At 41.9% G+C, this 21,988-nt stretch overlaps 1 protein-coding gene across 3 annotated transcripts in view; it reads right to left on the reverse strand.

The window, feature by feature from the left end:
* The window catches only part of LOC311138218 (innate immunity activator protein-like), a 40,548-nt gene that overhangs the window by 15,501 nt on the left and 3,059 nt on the right, over positions 1-21,988 (reverse strand). Inside the window, exon 1 of one of the 3 annotated variants that reach the window (XM_084172892.1) lies at positions 6,681-6,761. The exons of 1 other annotated variant lie outside the window; for it this stretch is intronic. The gene's annotated coding sequence lies outside the window, so the exon portion shown is untranslated. Of the gene's footprint in view, positions 1-1,097; positions 1,390-6,680; positions 6,762-21,988 lie in introns of those variants that run through there. One more of the 3 variants, XM_084172893.1, reaches the window with a different exon arrangement.

Here is a 21,988-nt window from a genome sequence, read left to right on the forward strand (position 1 = left end):
TTTGAAATTGTGTGTGACCCAAATCCCCAAATATTTTAATTTCTGTGTAGTCACTCTGAAGGACACATGACTAAAATAAGTTTGCATGGCAGAAGGATCAATAGGCATCAATTCACTTTTTTGTAGGTTAACCTTATACCCGGATATTTTCCCAAATGTCTTTAGTAGAACCTGGATCTCTGGAAGACCAGTTAAAGGGTCAGACATATATAACAGCATTTTATCCGCATCGAGTGAAACTTTATGCTCTAAGCCCCCTCTTTAAATACCTTTGATAGTGGTGTTATTACGTATTGCTATAGCTAAAGGCTCAATTGCGATTGCAAACAGCTGGGGGGATAGAAGGAGAACCCTGTCTTGTCCCACGTTGAAGTTGGAAATAGGATGAACATTTATTATTTGTGCGCACCGCAGCCATAGGGGAGGAGTAAAGGACTTTCATCCAAGACATAAAATTGGGACCGAATCCAAATTGTTTATGAGTATAAAATAGATAATCCCACTCCACCCGATCAAACGCCTTCTCAGCATCAAGTGATAACAATATCTCTGGAGTGTCAGATGAAGAGGGATTATAAAGTATATTATAAAGATGTCGGTTGTTGAAAAAGGATGACGATTTTTAATAAACCAATTTGATCTGTAGAGATAATGGAGGGAAGGATTGACTCAAAACGGCAGGCAATCATCTTAGAAAGTATCTTTACATTGCAATTCAGTAAAGAAATTAGCCTATATGAACCTTACAATTGTTTTTTTCCCGTTTTCAGAGTAAGTGAAATAAATGCTTGTCTCATTGTTGAGGGTAAAGAGTTTGAGGAGAATGATTCCTCAAATACGGAAGGCAAGAGAGGAGAGAGTTGATCTGATACTTTTTTTAAAAATTCGCTTGGAAATCCATCGGGTCCAGGGGATTTACCACACTGCATAGATTTAATTGCCAACACAATCTCTTCTACAGAGAATAGCCCTCTAACCAATTGTACTATTATGTGTGTTTTTTCGCGTTATTTTTAATTTATTCTGTACATAATGTTTCTGCCACCATCTCCTATGACCAAAAAGAGCTTCTGGATATCAGGACAGCGATTACTCACCTCGTATTGGACGAATATTTTTTCTCCAACGAGTCGGACGCAAAGGATATCCTACAGACACCCGACAAGGCCCAAACCCCCATCATTCGGCTCCCGAGTGGCGCAGTGGTCTAAGGCACTGCATCTCAGTGCTTGAGGCATCACTGCAGACCCCCTGGTTCGATTCCAAGCTGTATCACAACCGGCCGTGATTGGGAGTCCCATAGGGCGGCGCACAATTGGCCCAGCGTCATCCGGGTTTGGCCGGTGTAGTCCGTCATTGGAAATAAGAATTTGTTCTTAACTGACTTGCCTAGTTAAATAAAGGTAAAATAAAAAATACAAGAAAGAGACTGAGATATCGTGGACGTAGGTCGGGGTGCCTTGTAAGGATCCGACGGCGAGCGTGTAAACTGCCTCTTCCATCAATCCAATTAGCCAATGTTCAATCATTTGAAAATAAATTGTACGACCTAAGATGAAGGTCATCCTACCAACGGGACATTAAAACTGGAATATCTTATGTTTCACCGAGTCGTGGCTGAACGACGACATGGATAACATACAGCTGGCGGGATATACGCTACATCGGCAGGATAGAACGGCTGACTCCGGTAAGACAAGGGGTGGCGGTCTGTTTATATTTGTAAACAACAGCTGGTGCATAAAATCTAATTCTAAGGAGGTCGCAAGGTTTTGCTCGCCTGAGGTAGAGTATCTCATGATAAGCTGTAGACCACACTATATACCAAGAGAGTTTTCATCTATATTTTGCGTAGCTGTCTATTTACCACCACAACCCGATGCTGGCACTAAGATTGCACTCAATGAGCTGTATAAGGCCATAAGTAACAGGAAAACGCTCATCCAGATGCAGCGCTCCTAGTGGCCGGGGACTTTAATGCAGGGAAACTTAAATCCGTTCGACCCAATTTCTACCAGCATGTTAAATGTGCAACCAGAGGAGAAAAAAAAACTCTAGACCACCTTTACTCCACACATTGGGACGCGTACAAAGCTCTCCCTCGCCCTCCATTTGGCAAAACTGACCATAACTCTATCCTCCTGATTCCTGCTTATAAGCAAAAACTAAAGCAGGAAGCACCAGTGACTCGGTTAATATGGAAGTGGTCAGATGACGCAGATGCTAAGCTACAGGACTGTTTTGCTAGCACAGACTGGAATATGTTCCGGGATTCTTCCGATAGCATTGAGGAGTACACCACATCAGTCACTGGCTTCATCAATAAGTGCATCGATGACGTCGTCCCCACAGTGACCGTACGTACATACCCCAACCAGAAGCCATGGATTACAGGCAACATCTGCACTGAGCTAAAGGGTAGAGCTGCCGCTTTCAATGAGCGGGACTCTAACCCGGAAATCCTGCTATGCCCTCTGACGAACCATCAAACAGGCAAAGAGTCAATAAAGGACTAAGATTGAATCGTACTACACCGGCTCTGACGCTCGTCGGATGTGGCAGGGCTTGAAAACTATTACAGACTACAAAAGGGAAGCACAGCCGCGAGCTGCCCAGTGACACAAGACTTCCAGACGAGCTAAATCACTTCTATGCTCGCTTCGAGGAAAGCAACACTGAAGCATGCATGAGAGCATCAGCTGTTCCAGATGACTATGTGATCACGCTCTCCGTAGCCAACGTGAGTAAGGCTTTTAAGCAGGTCAACATTCACAAGGCCGCAGGGCAAGACGGGTTACCAGGACGTGTACTCCGAGCATGCGCTGACCAACTAGCAAGTGTCTTCACTGACCAATATGTTTCAAGCAGACCACCATAGTCCCTGTGCCCAAGAACACTAAGATAACCTGCCTAAATGACTACCGACCAGTAGCACTCACGTCTGTAGCCATGAAGTTCTTTGAAAGGCTGGTCATTGCTCACATCAACACATTATCCCAGAAACCCTAGACCCACTCCAATTTGCATACCGCCCCAACAGATCCACAGATGATGCAATCTCTATTGCACTCCACACTGCCCTATCCCACCTGGACAAGAGGAACACCTAGGTGAGAATTCTATTCATTGACTACAGCTCAGTGTTCAACACCATAATGCCCTCAAAGCTCATCACTAAGCTAAGGACCCTGGGACTAAACACCTCCCACTGCAACTGGACCCTGGACTTCCTGACGGGCCACCCCCAGGTGGTAAGGGTAGGTAACAACACATCTGCCACGCTGATCCTCAACACGGGGGCCCCTCAGGGGTGCGTGCTCAGTCCCCTCCTGACTACATGGCCAGGCACGACTCCAACACCATCATTAAGTTTGCCCACGACACAACAGTGATAGGCCTGATCACCGACAACGATGAGACAGCCTATAGGGAGGAGGTCAGAGACCTGGCCACGTGGTGCCAGCATAACAACCTCTCCCTCAACGTGATCAAGACAAAGGAGATGATTGTGGACTACAGGAAAAAAAAGAGGACTGAGCACGCCCCCATTCTCATCGACGGGCTGTAGTGAAACAGGTTGAGAGCTTCCGTTCCTTGGTGTCCACATCACCAACAAACTATCATGGTCCAAACACACCAAGACAGTCGTGAAGAGGGCACGACAAAGCCTATTCCCACTCAGGAGACTGAAAAGATTTGGCATGTGTCCTCAGATCCTCAAAAGGTTATACAGCTGTACCATCGAGAGCATCCTGACTGGTTGCATCACCGCCTGGTATGGCAACTGCTCGGCCTCCGACCGCAAGGCACTACAGAGGGTAGTGCGTACGGCCCAGTACCTCTGGGGCCAAGCTTCCTGACATCCAGGACCTCTATACTAGGCGGTGTCAGAGGAAGGCCCTCAAAATTGTCAAAGACTCCAGCCACCCTAGTCATAGACTGTTCTCTCTGCTACCGCACAGCAAGCGGTACCGGAGCGCCAATTCTAGGTCCAAAAGGCTTCTTAACAGCTTCTAACCCCAAGCCATAAGACTCCTGAACAGCTAATCATGGCTACCCGGACTATTTGCATTGCCCCTCCACCCCACCCCACCCATCTTTTTACGCTGCTGCTACTCTGTTTATTATTTATGCATAGTCACTTTAACTCTACCCACATGTACATATTACCTCAATTACCCTCGACTAACCGGTGCCCCCGCACATTGACTCTGTACCGGTACCCCCTGTATATAGCCTCCCTACTGTTATTTTATTTGACTGCTGCTCTTTAATTATTTGCTATTTTTATTTTTAAATGTTTTACTTAACACTTTTTTTGTTTGTTTTTTCTCAAAACTGCATTGTTGGTTAAGGGCTTGTAAGTAAGCATTTCACTGTAATGTCTACATCTGTTGTATTCGGCGCATGTTGCAAATAAAATTTGATTCGATCTTCGTCCTGTTTTGACACTTTGCCTGTTTGATGGTTCATCGGAGGGCGTAGCAGGATTTCTTACAAGCGTCCGGATTAGTGTCCCGCTCATTGAAAGCGGCAGCACTAGCCTTTAGCTCAGTGCGTATCTTGCCTGTAATCCATTGCTTCTGGTTGGGATATGTACTATGGTCACTGTGGGGACAAGTTGTAGATGCACTTATTAATGAAGCTGGTTACTGATATGGTAAACTCCTCGATGCCATCGGATGAATCCCGGAACATGTTCCAGTCTGTGCTAGCAAAACAGTCCTGCAGCTTAGCATCCCCTTCATCGGATGACTTCCATATTGAGCGTCTCACTGGTACTTCTGGTTTGAGTTTTTGCTTGTATAGTCAGATTTGCCAACTAGAGGGCGAGGGAGAGCTTTGTGTGGAGTAAAGGTGATCTAGATTTTGTTTGCCTCTACTTACACAGGTGACATGCTGGTAGAAATGAGGTAAGAAAGATTTCGATTTACCTGCATGCCGCCTCGGGGTGAGCATTTTCTTGTTTGCTTATGGCCCGCCTTGAATGTGGTCTTAGTGCCAGCATCGGTTCGTGGTGGTAAATAGACAGCTAATATAGAGGAAAGTCATTTAGCAGACGCTCTTATCCAGAGCGACTTACAGTTAGTGAGTTAGTTTTTTTGATATTTTTCTTTCTTTCTTTTTATTAGATAGGTCTTCCCGGTAATCTATGTACTAAAAAAGGATGATCAAAGTTATACACTTTAGCGTGTCAATCAAAATTGCTGTAGATTCTGTCAAATGTATTTTATAAAGCCGTTTTACATCAGCAGTTGTCACAAAGTGCTTTATAGATTGATTTACAGATACCCAGCCTAAAACCCCAAAGCAATGCAGAAGCAGTGGCTAGGAAAAACTCCCTAGAAGGCAGGAACCTAGGAAGAAATCTAGAGAGGAACAAGGCGCCGAGGCGTGGCCAGTCCTCTTCTGGCCCTAATGGGTAGAGATTTAGGAGTACATGTGGCCATTTAGGTCAGATTCAGTCTGTCCACTGTCCGAGTTTCTCCAACCAAATGTTACTTTGGTTGACCATGTCCTTGAAGCCAATTTGGCTCCTTCAGCTAGAGGCCAGCTGGTGGAATGACTCCGGTATGACATGATCCTGCTGACATCATCTTGATCCCAGATCCATATACTGTGTCCAATGCATGACTAGTAGGACATGCGCCTCTTGCTATACAGAGTCTAGGGAGCTTCCTGTGACTGTACAGCGGTTTGTGAAACTCCCACGTTATTAGAGTGACTGACTGCAATCTCAGTTCAGGCAATGATTACTTGAGAGAAAAAAAAGCAGGGTAATTGAATTGGCTGATGCAACTGTGTGCAGAAGGCGTATTGACAACAATGTGTTTATTGTCCCGAAACTGCTTAAATCCAAATGCAATTCACCTTTAGCGCATATTGAGACATTTGGGATGAGGTTATAACGGAATGAAATTCAAATATCAGGTCTACAGTATGCAAGGCAGGTTTTTTGTGGAAAGCTGCCACGATATATATAATTTTAGGGAATTCTTAATATACAACACGCAATAAACGTTGTTATAATAAAACTCATGATGCGTGAGAACAGGGGCATAATGTATTACCCGAGACAGTGAATGGGCTATTCATGATTAAGAGACTAGAACGCCAATATCTACAAAGCCAAATGATAAAGTATACAGCAAGGCAAAGGCAGACACAAAAGACAAAAGTCTAAACATTTCAACGAAATACTGACGTAGGCGTTAAACAGGAAACAATTGATTCTGCGTCAATCAAGTGTCCATCATCTTCCCAGGTAGCTTGCATGAAGCATAACGACTGTATAACAATTGAGACAACAGCCCCCATCACTTAAAACAAATATTTTAATCTAACACATCTACACGACCCCCCACACGCTTCCAATAGCCATGATTACTGAGTCAACTAAAACGAAGATCATAATAATGAAAGGGCATTTGGCCTACGCAACAAACGTTTTCTATTTCAATAATAACTTGGTTCTCCTAATAAAGGATAGTGGAAAAGGAATTACAACTAAATAAATGACTCTCAGCATAGGTTACGTTTCAGGATTTAAAAGAAAATAACGTATTTAGATTATAAACAGTAAACTAAATGGTCATTTCAACTGCACAACAAGTCGGAAAGCATGTTGCGTATATATGCTGTGCGTAAAGTTGAAGCACATTAAAAGGAAATGCACTTACATTTTCAATAACCTGCTTCAAAAGTAGACTCCTGAAAACTGCCTAACTATTTTCGTATTCCCCACTTGAATGGAAGGGATTGAAAGGAGAACTGCGATTATAAGTAAGGTAGGAGAAGGGTGACTCACCCACGAAAGGGGAGTAGTTTGTGAAGGCGCGCATGGCGCATACCTGTGCACTGCTGAACCTTCAGGACAGGAAGCGATTTAGTGCACTGCTTTGAACTGTGTAAACAATGATGATAATGGGAATTGTTACATTTCAATTACTCCCTTATCAAGGTGTGAAGTGACAACCAGGTACAGTATGAAGAGAGATTAGGCTACAACGAACCGTATGTGTCAAATGTCAATGGGCATTTTATCATAGTCTGACGTTATTGATTTCACAAGAACACTGAAATCACAATTATTTGTAATAGAAGTAATGAGAGTGAATCATTGTTAGCTGTAAGTCTAATGTTTTTTCCTATATCTTCACAGAAATGTTACCATGGCTATAACTTTGGCTACAGCTCAATAAAGGTTTGTTTATGAGAACCACACAAAAGTGTACCATGTTCAGACACAAGTTATCACTTTTAAAACATGCATAAACATTCATACTGATTTGTTAGAATGTACATTTACTGCACTCTCCTGACCATTTCAGTAAGTTGTCTTGGAACTAGGCATATCCAAATTAGTTATGCATTTGGTTTTAAATCCATACAACAGTTTAGAGCAGGGGTTCCCAAACGTCTTCACTCAGGCCGCCCTTACAGCATTAGGGAACATCCTGCAAGCGAGCGCCATGTCATTTCTATGGGCACAAGCACTGTTCATGACACAAACTGTTCACACCCCTCTTGTTGGTAGATAAAATGTTGCAGCTATAGCTCTCTAAGGTCTGCAATGACTGACATTACAAGAGGAAAAACTGCTGCTGCACTACCAAATTTCGAAATTGTACCTTGTACTATTATAACTTTCAGGAATAAGTTAAAAGCCGGACGGAGTTCCTTTAAAAATAAACACAGTTTCGAAGACTTAAAATAACTTAGATTCACTTACAGTGCCTTCAGAAAGAAAGTATTCACGCCACTTTTTCCACATTTAGTTGTGTTACAAAGTGGGATTAAAATTGATTTCATTGTAATTTTTTTGTCAACGATCTACACAAAATACTCTGTAATATCAAAGTAGAAGAAAAATGCTAACATAAAAAAAGGGTATTCAACCCTCTGAGTCAATACATGTTAGAATCACCTTTGGCTGCGATTACAGCTGTGATTCTTTCTGGGTAAGCCTCTAAGAGCCTTGCATACCTAGATTGTACAATATTTGCCCTTGTTTAATTTTTTTATTCTTCAAGCTCTGTCAAGTTGGTTGTTGATCATTGCTAGACAGCCATTTTCAAGTCTTGCCATAGATTTTCACGCCGATTTAAGTCCAAACTGTAACTAGGCCACTCAGGAACATTCAATGTCATCTTTGTAAGCAACTCCACTCTATATTTGGCCTTATAGGTAATTGTCCTGCTGAAAGGTGAATTTGTCTCCCAGTGTCTGTTGGAAAGCAGACTGAACCAAGTTTTCTTCTAGGATTTTGCCTGTGCTTAGCTCTATTTCGTTAATTTATTTCAAAAAAAGAACTCCCTAGTCCTTGCCGATGACAAGCATACCCATAACATGATGCAGCCACCACTATGCTTGAAAATATTAAGAGTGGTACCTAGTGATGTGTTTTGTTGGATTTGCCCCAAATATAACGCTGTGTATTCAGGACAAAAAGTTAATTTCTTTGCCACATTTTTTGTAGTATTACTTTAGTGCCTTGTTGCAAACAGGATACATGTTTTGGAATATTTGTATTCTGTACAGGCTTCCTTCTTTTCACTCTGTCAATTAGGTTAGTATTGTGTAGTAATTACAATGTTGTTGATCCATCCTCAGTTTTGTCCTATCACAGCGATTAAACTCTGTAACTGCTTTAAAGCCACCATTGGCCTCGTGGTGAAATCCCTGAGCGGTTTCCTTCCTCTCCGGCAACTGAGTTAGGAAGGGCGCCTGTATCTTTTTAGTGACTGGTTGTATTGATACACCATCCAAAGTGTAATTAATAACTTCACCATGCTCAAAGGGATATTCAAAGCCTGCTATAATTTTTTACACATCTACCAATAGGTGCCCTTCTTTGCGAGGCATCGGAAAACCTCCCTGGTCTTTGCGGTTTAATCTGTGCTTGAAATTCACTGCTTGACTGAGGGAGCTTACAGATAATTGTATGTGTGGGGTACAGAGATCGGGTAGTCATAAAAAAATAATGTTAAACACTATTATTGCACACATAGTGAGTCCATGCAACTTACTATGTGACATTTTTAAACCTGAACTTATTTAAGCTTGCCACAACAAAGGGGTTGAATACTTATTGACTCAAGACATTTCAGCTTTTCATTTTTTATTAATTAGTTAACATTTCTAAAAACATAATTCCACTTTGACATTATGAGGTATTGTGTGTAGATCAGTGGCACAAAATCTCAATTTAATCAAATTTAAATTCAGGCTGTAACACAACAAAATGTGAAAAAATTCAAGAGGTGTGAATACTGTCTGAAGGCACATCCCAGAGAGCTATTTCATAGAGAATGTAGGCCTATTCTACCACCAAACATCACATTTATTGACTAGGCTATTTCTCAATCCTCTAATACATTTTGATCCTCTGAGATATACTGTAGCAGTTAAACTCATTGCTCAAGTGCATTCAGATCTTTAGGCTCACACACATGCACCGAAAGTGGATCTAGTGTTTGTCTGCTGATCGTTCAGCGCGCTGTTTTTTAAGCTGGGTGTACACTACACGATTTTGGCCCCGATTTAGCTGTCCCAGACACGTTTTTGAGATTGGAGACAAAATCCCCATGTCGTTGCCTAGTCTGGGCGTGCGGCCGTCACTGACACTCATTTAATGTGAGCGGGTCAGAGACGCAATCTGAGGGCTACCGATCCCATCTTTGAGCAGTCCCAGACGTCCCGATATTTTCAAACATGTTTGATTTTAATAGGCACAAAATATGCAATGCTCTTGTACTGTGAGATGTGCAACGACTAGTTTTGAGAACGGTGGTCAGCAATAGCCAATGAGATGACGTTGTTTTGCATCACCCAGAATGTATAGACTCTTGAGCAGGAGTGATGACTACTACTAGTATGCGTTTGTACTTTCCTTTAACCAAAGCGTCAAGTCATTATAGCTCTGAAATTCACAAGCAATGTTATTCAATTCAACTGTATGGCATGTGTGGTAAGGGCTACACCGGTTGTTTTCGGCACGTGACAAATAAAATGTGCTTTGATTTGTGAATGTCTAACTGAAAACGTTTATGAGGCTGCTTTGTGCCACAGCTCGTTCTAGCTACACAATCTAATCACATAATTGTTTTCGCAAGACAGCATTGTGGTATCGAGAATCTTCACGAGCAAGTGAAGAATCTTGTAGTGTGTGACACCCCATCTGTGCCAGATCGTTTAGTGTGCGCACCACTACATTGGCAAGACACAAAACTACAGGAAAGGCGGTCATTTAATATGAGAGGCTCAGAGATGTTAGGATTTTGAAAGTTGTGTAGTGTACACCCGGCATTAGGGACCACCCACTTTAGATGTCTGACTGCTGACATATTTCCACACGATTCTACATGTAAAATTGGTGCGCACTTGGTTGGCAAATTATGTTCAGAGGTGCTAAGTACTCTGGGCCAGCAACCGCTACTGCTGTGTCTGAGCCCTTTGGTATAAGTAGGCGTGTGTGAGCCAGAGGAGGACCCAAAATGCCCATTACCCACCAGGGAGGGAAGCACATGGTGGTGGGAATCAGAATGTGTGGACACACAGCACCTGCTCCTCCACTGCATGGCTCACATACACTCTGAATCCCGATATTCACTCTGGCTCTCAAAGAATGCAGGCGCCTAGGGACCCTGAACAAGCCCCCACAATTCCCAGACAGCAGGCTATCAAATCACCAAAGACATGGCACCAAGACAGCAGCAGTTAAGAAAGAGGCAGATATCTAGTTCAGCCAATTCCATTACTAACAGACTTTAAACCCCAGTTGCTCCAAGTTCATAAATTATCCTGGTAGTAAAGTAGTTATAACCTAAAAGTAGGGTAGTATCTGTGGTCTTGCCCAAGTGCCATAAAGGCTGGCACATTCCACAATTCACTCACTGTACAATCAAAAGATCGGCATCCGACCGTAAGGCGCTACAGAGGGTATTGCGTACAGTCTAGTACATCACTGGGACCAAGCTTCCTGCCATCCAGGACCTATATACTAGGCGGTGTCAGAGGAAGGGCCCCCCACATTTTTTTGTCAAAGACTACAGTCACCAAAGTCATAGACTGTTCTCTCTGCTACCGTACGGCAAGCAGTACGTCTAGGTCCAAAAGGCTCCTTAACAACTTCTACCCCCAAGCCATAAGACTGCTGAACAATTAATCAAATGACCACCCGGACTATTTACATTGACCCCCCCACTGCTGCTACTCACTGTTTATTATCTATGCATTATCACTTTACCCCTACCTTCATGTACAAATTACCTCGAATAACCTGTACCCAGCATATAGACTCAGTATCGGTACCCCCTGTACAGTGGGGAAAAAAAGTATTTAGTCAGCCACCAATTGTGCAAGTTCTCCCACTTAAAAATATGAGAGAGGCCTGTAATTTTCATCATAGGTACACGTCAACTATGACAGAGAAAATGAGGAAAAAAAATCCAGAAAATCACATTGTAGGATTTTTTATGAATTTATTTGCAAATTATGGTGGAAAATAAGTATTTGGTCAATAACAAAAGTTTCTTAATACTTTGTTATATACCCTTTGTTGGCAATGACACAGGTCAAACGTTTTCTGTAAGTCTTCACAAGGTTTTCACACACTGTTGCTGGTATTTTGGCCCATTCCTCCATGCAGATCTCCTCTAGAGCAGTGATGTTTTGGGGCTGTCGCTGGGCAATACGGACTTTCAACTCCCGCCAAAGATTTTCTATGGGGTTGAGATCTGGAGACTGGCTAGGCCACTCCAGGACCTTGAAATGCTTCTTACGAAGCCACTCCTTCGTTGCCCGGGCGGTGTGTTTGGGATCATTGTCATGCTGAAAGACCCAGCCACGTTTCATCTTCAATGCCCTTGCTGATGGAAGGAGGTTTTCACTCAAAATCTCATGATACATGGCCCCATTCATTCTTTCCTTTACACGGATCAGTCGTCCTGGTCCCTTTGCAGAAAAACAGCCCCAAAGCATGATGTTTCCACCCCCATGCTTCACAGTAGGTATGGTGTTCTTTGGATGCAACTCAGCATTCTTTGTCCTCCAAACACGACGAGTTGAGTTTTTACCAAAAAGTTATATTTTGGTTTCATCTGACATTCTCCCAATCCTCTTCTGGATCATCCAAATGCACTCTAGCAAACTTCAGACGGGCCTGGACATGTACTGGCTTAAGCAGGGGGACACGTCTGTACTGCAGGATTTGAGTCCCTGGCAGCGTAGTGTGTTACTGATGGTAGGCTTTGTTACTTTGGTCCCAGCTCTCTGCAGGTCATTCACTAGGTCCCCCCGTGTGGTTCTGGGATTTTTGCTCACCGTTCTTGTGATCATTTTGACCCCACAGGGTGAGATCTTGCGTGGAGCCCCAGATCGAGGGAGATTATCAGTGGTCTTGTATGTCTTCCATTTCCTAATAATTGCTCCCACAGTTGATTTCTTCAAACCAAGCTGCTTACCTATTGCAGATTCAGTCTTCCCAGCCTGGTGCAGGTCTACAATTTTGTTTCTGGTGTCCTTTGACAGCTCTTTGGTCTTGGCCATAGTGGAGTTTGGAGTGTGACTGTTTGAGGTTGTGGACAGGTGTCTTTTATACTGATAACAAGTTCAAACAGGTGCCATTAATACAGGTAACGAGTGGAGGACAGAGGAGCCTCTTAAAGAAGAAGTTACAGGTCTGTGAGAGCCAGAAATCTTGCTTGTTTGTAGGTGACCAAATACTTATTTTCCACCATAATTTGCAAATAAATTCATTAAAAATCCTACAATGTGATTTTCTGGATTTTTTTCCCTCATTTTGTCTGTCATAGTTGACGTGTACCTATGATGAAAATTACAGGCCTCTCTCATCTTTTTAAGTGGGAGAACTTGCACAATTGGTGGCTGACTAAATACTTTTTTTCCCCACTGTATATAGCCTCGTTATTGTTATTTTATTGTGTTACTTACTATTTTATTTTTTACTTTAGTTTATTTAGTAAATATTCTAAATAACTATTTATTGAACTGCATTGTTGGTTAAGGGCTTGTAAGTAAGCATTTCACGGTAAGGTCTACACCTGTTGTTTTCAGTGCATGTGACAAATAAAACTTGATTTGAAGTCCAAAGACAGCATGTGAGGCAAATTTAGCTGGCCCAAGAAGTGAAAGGAGACGTGTTGCACAGCCACACAGTGCTTTGTTCGACATATATAGGATTTCCATGGGAGAGAGCCTCCTCCTTAAGCCTTGTATAAGGCCCTGCAGATCGCCTCACTTTCTGGGACTGCGTCCCAAATGGCACCCTATTCCTATATAGTCCCCTACTATGCACCCTATGAGCCTTGGTCAAAAGTAGTGCACTATAAAAGGGAATAGAGTGCCATGTGGGATGATTCCTTGGTCTATAGTCGGTGGGTGGGAGCTGAGTGTGGGAGCTGAGTGTACACAGGCGACTCTGAAGGGGTGTTGTTGTGGTGATCCCCTCCCACAGTCCAGCCCATTCACACAGGAAACTCATGTGTACTGAATGTGGCAGTGAACCATGTCTCGGCACAAAGCTGGAAGTAGCACATTCTGCTTTTACACTACCACACAATCAACCGTGACAACAAAAACCTCATGGGTGACTAGGCCCTGCACTCTTCCCCTCTCTCTCGCTCAATGAGTACCCTCTGGGGTCAGTCTGTCTTAGACTAGGCCGATGTCTGCTGACACGCAGGACATTGCCATGAGTGCTGCAGAGTGCAGAGACACATACAGGCTCCTGTCCACCACAAAACCAACCCTGCCTTGATTCACATTGAGGACGTTAAAAGATGGGTCATGTCAACCAGAAATCCCAGAGAGACACAAATTGGGTTTTGTTGAAGGGAACATAGCAGCTGGCAAAACAACATTCCCTGAATGATCTTGTGTCTTTATAACAACATAACGGAATTGCTAGGCTATACGTAGCAACTTAGCATTACCCTCAGTCAGCTGCCAGAGTGAGAAGGAAGGAAACAGTCAAACCTTTTCCACACGTAACACTTAGCAACTTTACTGGCTCCAGCTCTGGCATCGGTAATTAGTCATTTACAATTATTCTAGATTACTGGTGCTCTGAAAAGTAATTGCTAGTTGAAAGAGGTTTTGAGAACACCAAGTAAACAAGACTCTCAGGGCTACTGAACTCTCCTGCCCTTCTGGTCGGTGCCTGGGTGGCCTTGTGAGGCTCCCATAATGAAGATGTGTAATGGAAATGTATTTGAAATGAGCCAAAGCAGAGACTGGAACATCTCTGATGTGGACGGCACAGGTTGCCTCCCAAATAACACCCTGGCAATTCCCTATACAGTGCACTACTTTCGAAAATAGCGAATAGGGTGCCATTTGGGATGTAACCACAGTCTCCGGCTGCCACACCAGCATCCAAACCCAAGATGGCTCCAAGCTGTGATTTGCAGGAATACAACCCTCCTCACTCATTACCACAGTGGCTGCACTTAAAGCCATCAACACCGCTTCACAGAAAGCACCGGAGAGGACCTCGTCGCTGACGCCTGTCCTCTACTTAGCATTCTGTGGGGTGCAGGATATTTTTGGCAAAGAGAAATACACTTGCTAACCAGAGGGACTGTTTTTAAGAGTCTAATGAGCACTTCAAATGTGTTTTGGGAGCATGGGTTAAACCACAACCACATCACACAAAAAATGGGGGAAGTAGCCTAATGCAAAATGGGTTTGGTGTTGTTGAGGATAAAAGACAGTGCTATTTAGGACATGTCTAATGTTACTCCCTTTAATTTAATGGCTCAAAAAACATTCTTAAAACACTTGCTCTTATTTAGTGTGTACTGAACATGATCCAGTATTTACTCCATCGGCTCCATTCTTACTCCATCACTTTTCAGTGATAACTCAAAATAGGATTTGGGAGGTCCATAAAACAAATTGTGTTGTGAATGTATGAATTAACGTCATACCAGACAGTGAACCATTAGCCTACCCTATAGCTACTCCTCAATTACCATTGTATTTCATTATTAATTCCTCTGACATGAGGGTTATGTCCTCTTCTCTATCTTTCCCTGCTCATCTGAGAGGAAGTTCACAGTTCCTTTCGGGTCAATGTATTACAGCAACAGAATGGTCAGAGTCTGTTACTGTTTAGTCTGGATGTCTGTACTGTAGGGGGTGGGGCAGCAACGGCCAGACATGTTGACTATGGGACTGCCAAACGTAGTGACACCCTGTGTGGTAATACAGTACAATATTACACCTCCTGGGTATGTTACATACATCAGAGAAAAAAGACGACAAAGTCAGCAGATAATTATTTTAAAGGCATATTGGGCTAGAGAAATAATGGTGATTCTAACTGCAGTATAGCCAGGTAACCCTCGTAAAAGAGGTCCTCTGACCTCAACATAAATAAAAGGTTACAAAGAAAATTGCCTAGGTCTAATCAAATGAGTACAGCATCTGAACTAAATCTTCATACAACCTTATGCATGAACATTATTTAGGGGAACAGTAAGCGTGTTGTGTGAACATGACATGCCAATGGACTGAAATTGATGCATCATTCACCGAGGTGACAGTCACGAGTATCACACACCCTAAGACTATAATCAAGTACCAAAGCTCAACTGTCAGCGGCTCAATAGACGCATGCTGTTCTGCCTTTTCCTTGCGTCACCCTGGCCCTAACCCCACATTGCCACAGATTCCAACACTTCACACTCTTGTTCCCAGCGGGTCCACCAGTCTCCATTGAATTTCAAGACCACTTCATTCACAGAATGACATTAAAGTCACTCCTTAGAGGCAACAAATACCCATAACTTCTTGAGAGGTCTGAATGGAATATGGATGCAGATATGGTTTTGAGCAGTGGAAATGTAATAGTGTAATGCTTAAAGGGGCAGTGCAGTAAAAAAAACTAGATTTTCCTGTAAAAAAGATGAAGATATTTCCACACTATGAAGTGGAAATAACACTCTAAAAATGTGTTGTTCAGGTGGGATAGAGTTTTTGGCCCACAGCATGACATCACAATCTGATCTGATTATTCAGACCAATGACCAGTCATCTTTTATTTGCATATGTATCCTCCTTTCTTTGAAGGGGTAAACGGGGTAGGCTCTAGAGCAGGGTTCTCCAACCCTGTTCCTGGAGAGTTACACTCCTGTAGGTTTTCACTCCAACCCCAGTTGTAAGTAACCTGATTCAGCTTATCAACTAGTTAATTATTAGAATCAGGTGTGCTAGTTTAGGGTTGGAGCGAAAATATACAGGGCCCATTTCTTCCTAAACTTTATACATAAGAAACTTTATTCCTCAATAAAGTTCTTGAAAATGTTCTTAAGTTTCTTTCTATGTTTCTTCCTAAGAAAATAGTTAAGAAGAAATTTGATTCTTGAAAATAAAGTTAAAAGGATTACTTCTTGGAAATGTTCTTAATTCCAAGATAGCTAAACCCTTGTCTTAAAATCATGGAAGTGTGAAAATAAGCTAATGAAAGCAATTGAACATGTTTAATTGACTCACAAACTTCATCTGAAAGTTTCGGTATTGATTTTTTAAAATCCAATATATTGTTTTAGACCAGTAATCTCAGTAAGAAATATACTAACATGATTGCCCTTGCTAGCTAGCAATTTTTTTTCTCAAGGAATTGCACTTATGAACTATCTTATGAACTACTTAAGGGCCTCCTGTAGCTCAGTTGGTAGAGCATGGGGGGTGGAATTAATTATCAGGTAGAACAGAAAACCAGCAGGCTCCTGACCTCGTAGGGTAAAATGCGGTCCATGGTCAATCTGACGTCTGCGTTGGCCGTGCAGCATTTACTGCGATACAGCCTCTGTAGAAGTCAGGGCATTCATACTTCTTGCGCTTCGCGGAGCAGTGCAGAGCTGTTGTGAAGGAAGTTGTCAAGGAAGTGAGTTTGTGTTTGTACAGGACCTCCCGCCCTCACCTACCATCAACCAATCATGTCAATGCGGAGCTATACGGAGCCCTCTGCATTGTTACAAAATTCGATGCGTTACGGAGCTTGATTTGGCCTCTGCATGCTTCTGGAGGCGCCGCAATTGCATCACACCCTCCATATGAAGCATCCGACCACATTTTCGGATCAAGCATTTATTGGCTTTAAGAGTTGAATGCCCCTGCTATACACCAACCAGGGCTGTGTATGTAAATATATTTACATTTGTATCAACACGCCCACACTGAGCATTTCAATGGCAAAGGAATCCCAGGGAAATAAATATATTTGGAGTTATTTTCATGATATAAACACACAATGATGAAAAAATTATACTGAAAAAAGACTGCATGGGGGCTTTAAGTATTCCGAAGGAAAATGGAGCCTAAACAAATTGGCCCTTGATATTCCACACCACATTGTAGATGCATGCTGGCGCACAGGCAATAGTGTGGTGTCTGTAGTGACTTAGGAACAGGACATCCTCCTGACCTTTAAATAGCTTTGCATCTACATCCAATAAATATAATCTGATTGACATAAATGGGTATCTTGATTCCTGATGAAAATGTGTTAATATAGGGAGCTTTACACAACTGCATCTGCTTGGTAGCAGGGCCAGCATAGTGTCTCCACTCATAGTAAAGGCTTGCCTGTTGGACCAGATGGGTGAATTGGAAATCCAAATCACACGTCTGGTCCACCAGGCAAAGTATAGGCCTATCCATTTCATATTGCCTATTATTAAAAGGCCAATATAAAGCTACGACCAGGGATATAGGCTAACTGAGATTACTGCAGTACAGCCTAACTGCAGTGCCTGCTATGTGTAAGCATTGGTCATACTCAATCACAAACATACCTATAAAGTGGTATCAAGTTTGGGGAAAAAATAGTCCGAAAATCTGTCCCACAATCATTAATACTAACTACATTGTTTAGGATTTGATTTAGCTACTGGGCAATTTCCATGTAAAAGGTCCCATGAGCACTAACATGTGAAGTTCATAGGAGCACATCAAATTTGGTGTCAAATTAAGGCATATAACATTTTTCTACCATTTTCCATCCCAAAAATGTGGAATAAGCAAAGGCACTGAGTTCTGGTCAAACAGATGGAAAAGGGGTCTTAGAAAACACCTAGCAGAAAAAGTCTTATGTTATTAGAAATACATAAAAACACAACAATGTAGATTTAGTTTTGCAGAAATGATTTGCCTTCTGTGAGTTTAAGAAATATTGGCTAGTGTCTTGTCATTCTGTTACCAAAAACCCACATACAGTGCCTTCAGAAAGTATTCACACCCCTAGACTATTTGTAAGTCGCTCTGGATAAGAGCGTCTGCTAAATGACGTAAATGTAAATGTAGACTTTTTCCACATTATGTTGTGTTGCAGCCTGAATTTAAAATTGATAAAATAGAGATTTTGTTTTGTCACTGGCCTACACACAATACCCCATAATGTCAAAGTGGAATTATGTTTTTCTAAAATTTTACAAATTCATTAAAAATGAAAAGCTGAAACGTCTTGAGTCAATAACTATTCAACTCCTTTGTTATGGCAAGCCTAAATAAGTTCAGGAGTAAAATGTGCTTAACAAGTCACATAATAAGTTACATAGACTCCCTCTGCGTGCGATATTAGTGTTTAACATGATTTCTGAAAGAGTACCTCATCTCTGTACCCCACACATAGAATTTTATGTAAGGTACCTCAGTCGAGCAGTGAATTTCAAACACATTCAACTGCAAAGACCAGGGAGATTTTCCAATGCCTCGCAAAGAAGGGCACCTATTGGTAGATAGTTTTTTTTTTAAAAAGCAGACAACTGTAGCTCAGTTGGTAGAGCATGGCGCTTGCAACGGCAGGGTTGTGGGTTCGATTCCCACGGGGGGGCCAGTATGAAAAGTTTATGCACTCACTAACTGTAAGTCAGAGCGTCTGCTAAATGACTAAAATGTAAATGTAAAATGAATATCTATTTGAGCATGGTGAAGTTATTAATTACACTTTGGATGGTGTATCAATACACCCAGTCACTACAAAATTACAGGCGTCCTTCCCAACTCAGTTGCCGTAGAGGAAGGAGACCACTCAGGGATTTCACCATGAGGCCAATGGTGACTTTAAAACAGTTACAGAGTTGAATGGCTGAGATATGAAAAAACTGAGGGTGGATCAACAACATTGTAGTTACTCCACAATACTAACCTAATTGACAGAGTGAAAAGAAGGAAGCCTGTACAGAATAAAAAATATTCCGAAACATGCATCCTGTTTGCAACAAGGCACTAAAGTATTACTGCAAGAAATGTGGCAAAGCAATTAACTTTTGTCCTGAATAGTGCTATGTTTGGGGCAAATCCAATACAACACATTACTGAGTACCACTCTCCATATTTTCAAGCACAGTGGTGTCTGCATCATGTTATGGGTATGCTTGTAATCGTTAAGGACTGGGGAGTTTTTCAGGATAAAAAATAAATTGAATGGAACTAAGCACAGGCAAAATCCTAGAGGAAAACCTGGTTAGGTCTGCTTTCCACCAGATACTGGGAGATTAATTTACCTTTCAGCAGGACAATAACCTAAAACACAAGGCAAAATCTACACTGGAGTTGCTTACCAAGAAGACAGTGAATGTTCCTGAGTGACCGAGTGACCGAGTTACAGTTGACTTAAATCTGCTTGAAAATCTATGGCAAGACCTTAAAATAGTTGTCTAACAATGATCAACAACAAATTTGACAGAGCTTGAAGATTTTTTTAAAGAATAATGGGCATATGTTGCACAATCCAGGTGTAGAAAGCTCTTAGAGACTTAAAGCGTCGGCATGCTTCAGTTTGGCTGGCGCCTAGCCAAAGTCGACTAGCTGAACCGAACGAGTGTGCTTGCATACTCCCTTAAAGACCTTTGCTTGAAAAACTAGAAAAAAGTGGCAGTAGTACTGTTTGTCCATTTTGAGACGCCGTAGCCAAGAAATCTGTCATTCATTTTGACGTTTTTGCCGAAGAGATTTTTAGAAATGTAAACATTTCTAAAAACATGTTTTCACTTTATCATTATGGGGTATTGGGTGAGAAAAAAAGCTATTTAATCCATTCTGAATTCAGGCTGTAAAACAACAAAATGTGGAATAAGTCAAGGGGTATGAAAACTTTCTGAAGGCAATGTATCTTTTAAGATCTTTTCTAATGTCTCTCTCTCATGAGGAAGGGAGGATAACGAAAGTTAACAGAAGTAACAAGTAGGTAGACCTACCCATTAGTTAGTGTTTTTACTGATAACAATTTGGTTTATGATTTATTAAGTGATTCAAACACGTCATTCTGTTACCAAATCGGTAATAGAATGACCCCAAAAATCTATAACAGAATGACTGCAATTGAATTGGCTACAATGGGAATTCATAGTAGTCACAAACCACTGTTGGGTCCCCTGCTACTGTCCTCCCTTCCACTGGCATACTGTTATGTTCAGCTCATAACTGTTTTCTTTCTCGTTCTGTCGCGTGGTGGTCAAAGTAAGTGTGTGAATGTCTGGACAAACTCCTCCTCTCTCTCTCCCCGTCTCTCTTCTCCCTCTCTCCAGTTAATGTCACCTCTCCCAGCTCTTACTGACACCTACCCATGAGCAGTGTTAGGGTCGTTACTAAAAAGAAAGTAATATATTACCCAATTACTTATTTCAATAATAATTACTTGATTAGCAATTAGTTAAGATGACTTGTTACACCCCAAAACGTTGCACATCCTCACTCAATGTTAACAATGTCAACGTTACGTTACACAAACACAAGTAGCCTAATAATAACAGATTCTACCGTGGATAAGGGCAGCATTTCCTCTACTACATACCCAGCTACAAGCTTGTTTAGCGCTCCCTGGGTTACAGCCGGTCCTAAACGATTGAAATCAAACTTTGGTTGTTCAGAAGCAGTGGTCAGGTCTCGGGTCTTTCGCTACGGGTTTTGTGTTGGTGTGTTGCCTTTGCAGGTGCTTCAAGAGATTGGAAGTTGTGTGCCTAGCAGTGGAGAGGTGTTTCTCGCCTATTTTACCGTTATAGTCTTGCCATTTTGTCCATGGCAAAAATGAAAACACGTAGCAGACCAAATTCTTTGGTCCTTTAAAAACCTGCTGTATGTAAAATAGTGTACTATAGCTTGGGAAATAAATCAATGTGACTCTGGATGACAACATAATGATGTTTGTTTGCAACATCAGGGCTGTTTTCCTAAAGAAGTTAATCCGCTTCATGTTTTGTTGCCTTGCCACGATACTAACGAGAATTGCGATACTGGTATCGTCCCTGCCCTAGTGTGAACAGCAGGCACAACGATTTAGTTACCACAGCCACAAAGTCAAAATAGGCTGTATCCAGGGGCGCAACTTTCTCGGAGGGGGGGGGGACAACTCCCCCCCATTCTGAAATTGCATTTCAATTCAACTGGATAAAAATATATATAATAATAATAATAATGTCCCCCCCACTTCTAAAACCAAAGTTGCACCCCTGGCTATATCATAAAAATGTAGGAAAACAAAAATGTGCTTTTTGGCATTAATTTCAATTAGGCATAAGGTTAGCAGTGTGGTTAGGTTTAAAATCACATTTTTAGCGGAGACATTGTAGAAATATGCGGGGTTTATGACTTTGTGGCTGTGGTAACTAGTTACGACCAGGCACAACTCTGATATAAAGAGTCCTACTTATATCATTACACTCAAAACAACTTAATCATTACGAAACTTCTATTAGATCAAATAAGCCACACGTAGCAAATAAGCCATTACATTTTTGTTTACCAAATACGACACTCATTGTCCTCCATGCAAAACCTCCTTGCTTGATGAGCAAAAAAAAGGAAAAACGCCACCTGCTGGAGAAGACAGATTTTAGGCCCGGTTATAGATAGCAATAGTTATGGCGTCTTTTTGTAGGCACTAACCCCGCCACTGTTCATTGGACAAAGCCTATAGGAAATTGAATTGAGTTTTTGTAGGGTTTTTGGAGAAACGCTGAAG

Source organism: Coregonus lavaretus (assembly GCF_964263955.1).
Source record: "Coregonus lavaretus genome assembly, chromosome: 12".
NCBI lineage: Eukaryota > Metazoa > Chordata > Actinopteri > Salmoniformes > Salmonidae > Coregonus > Coregonus lavaretus.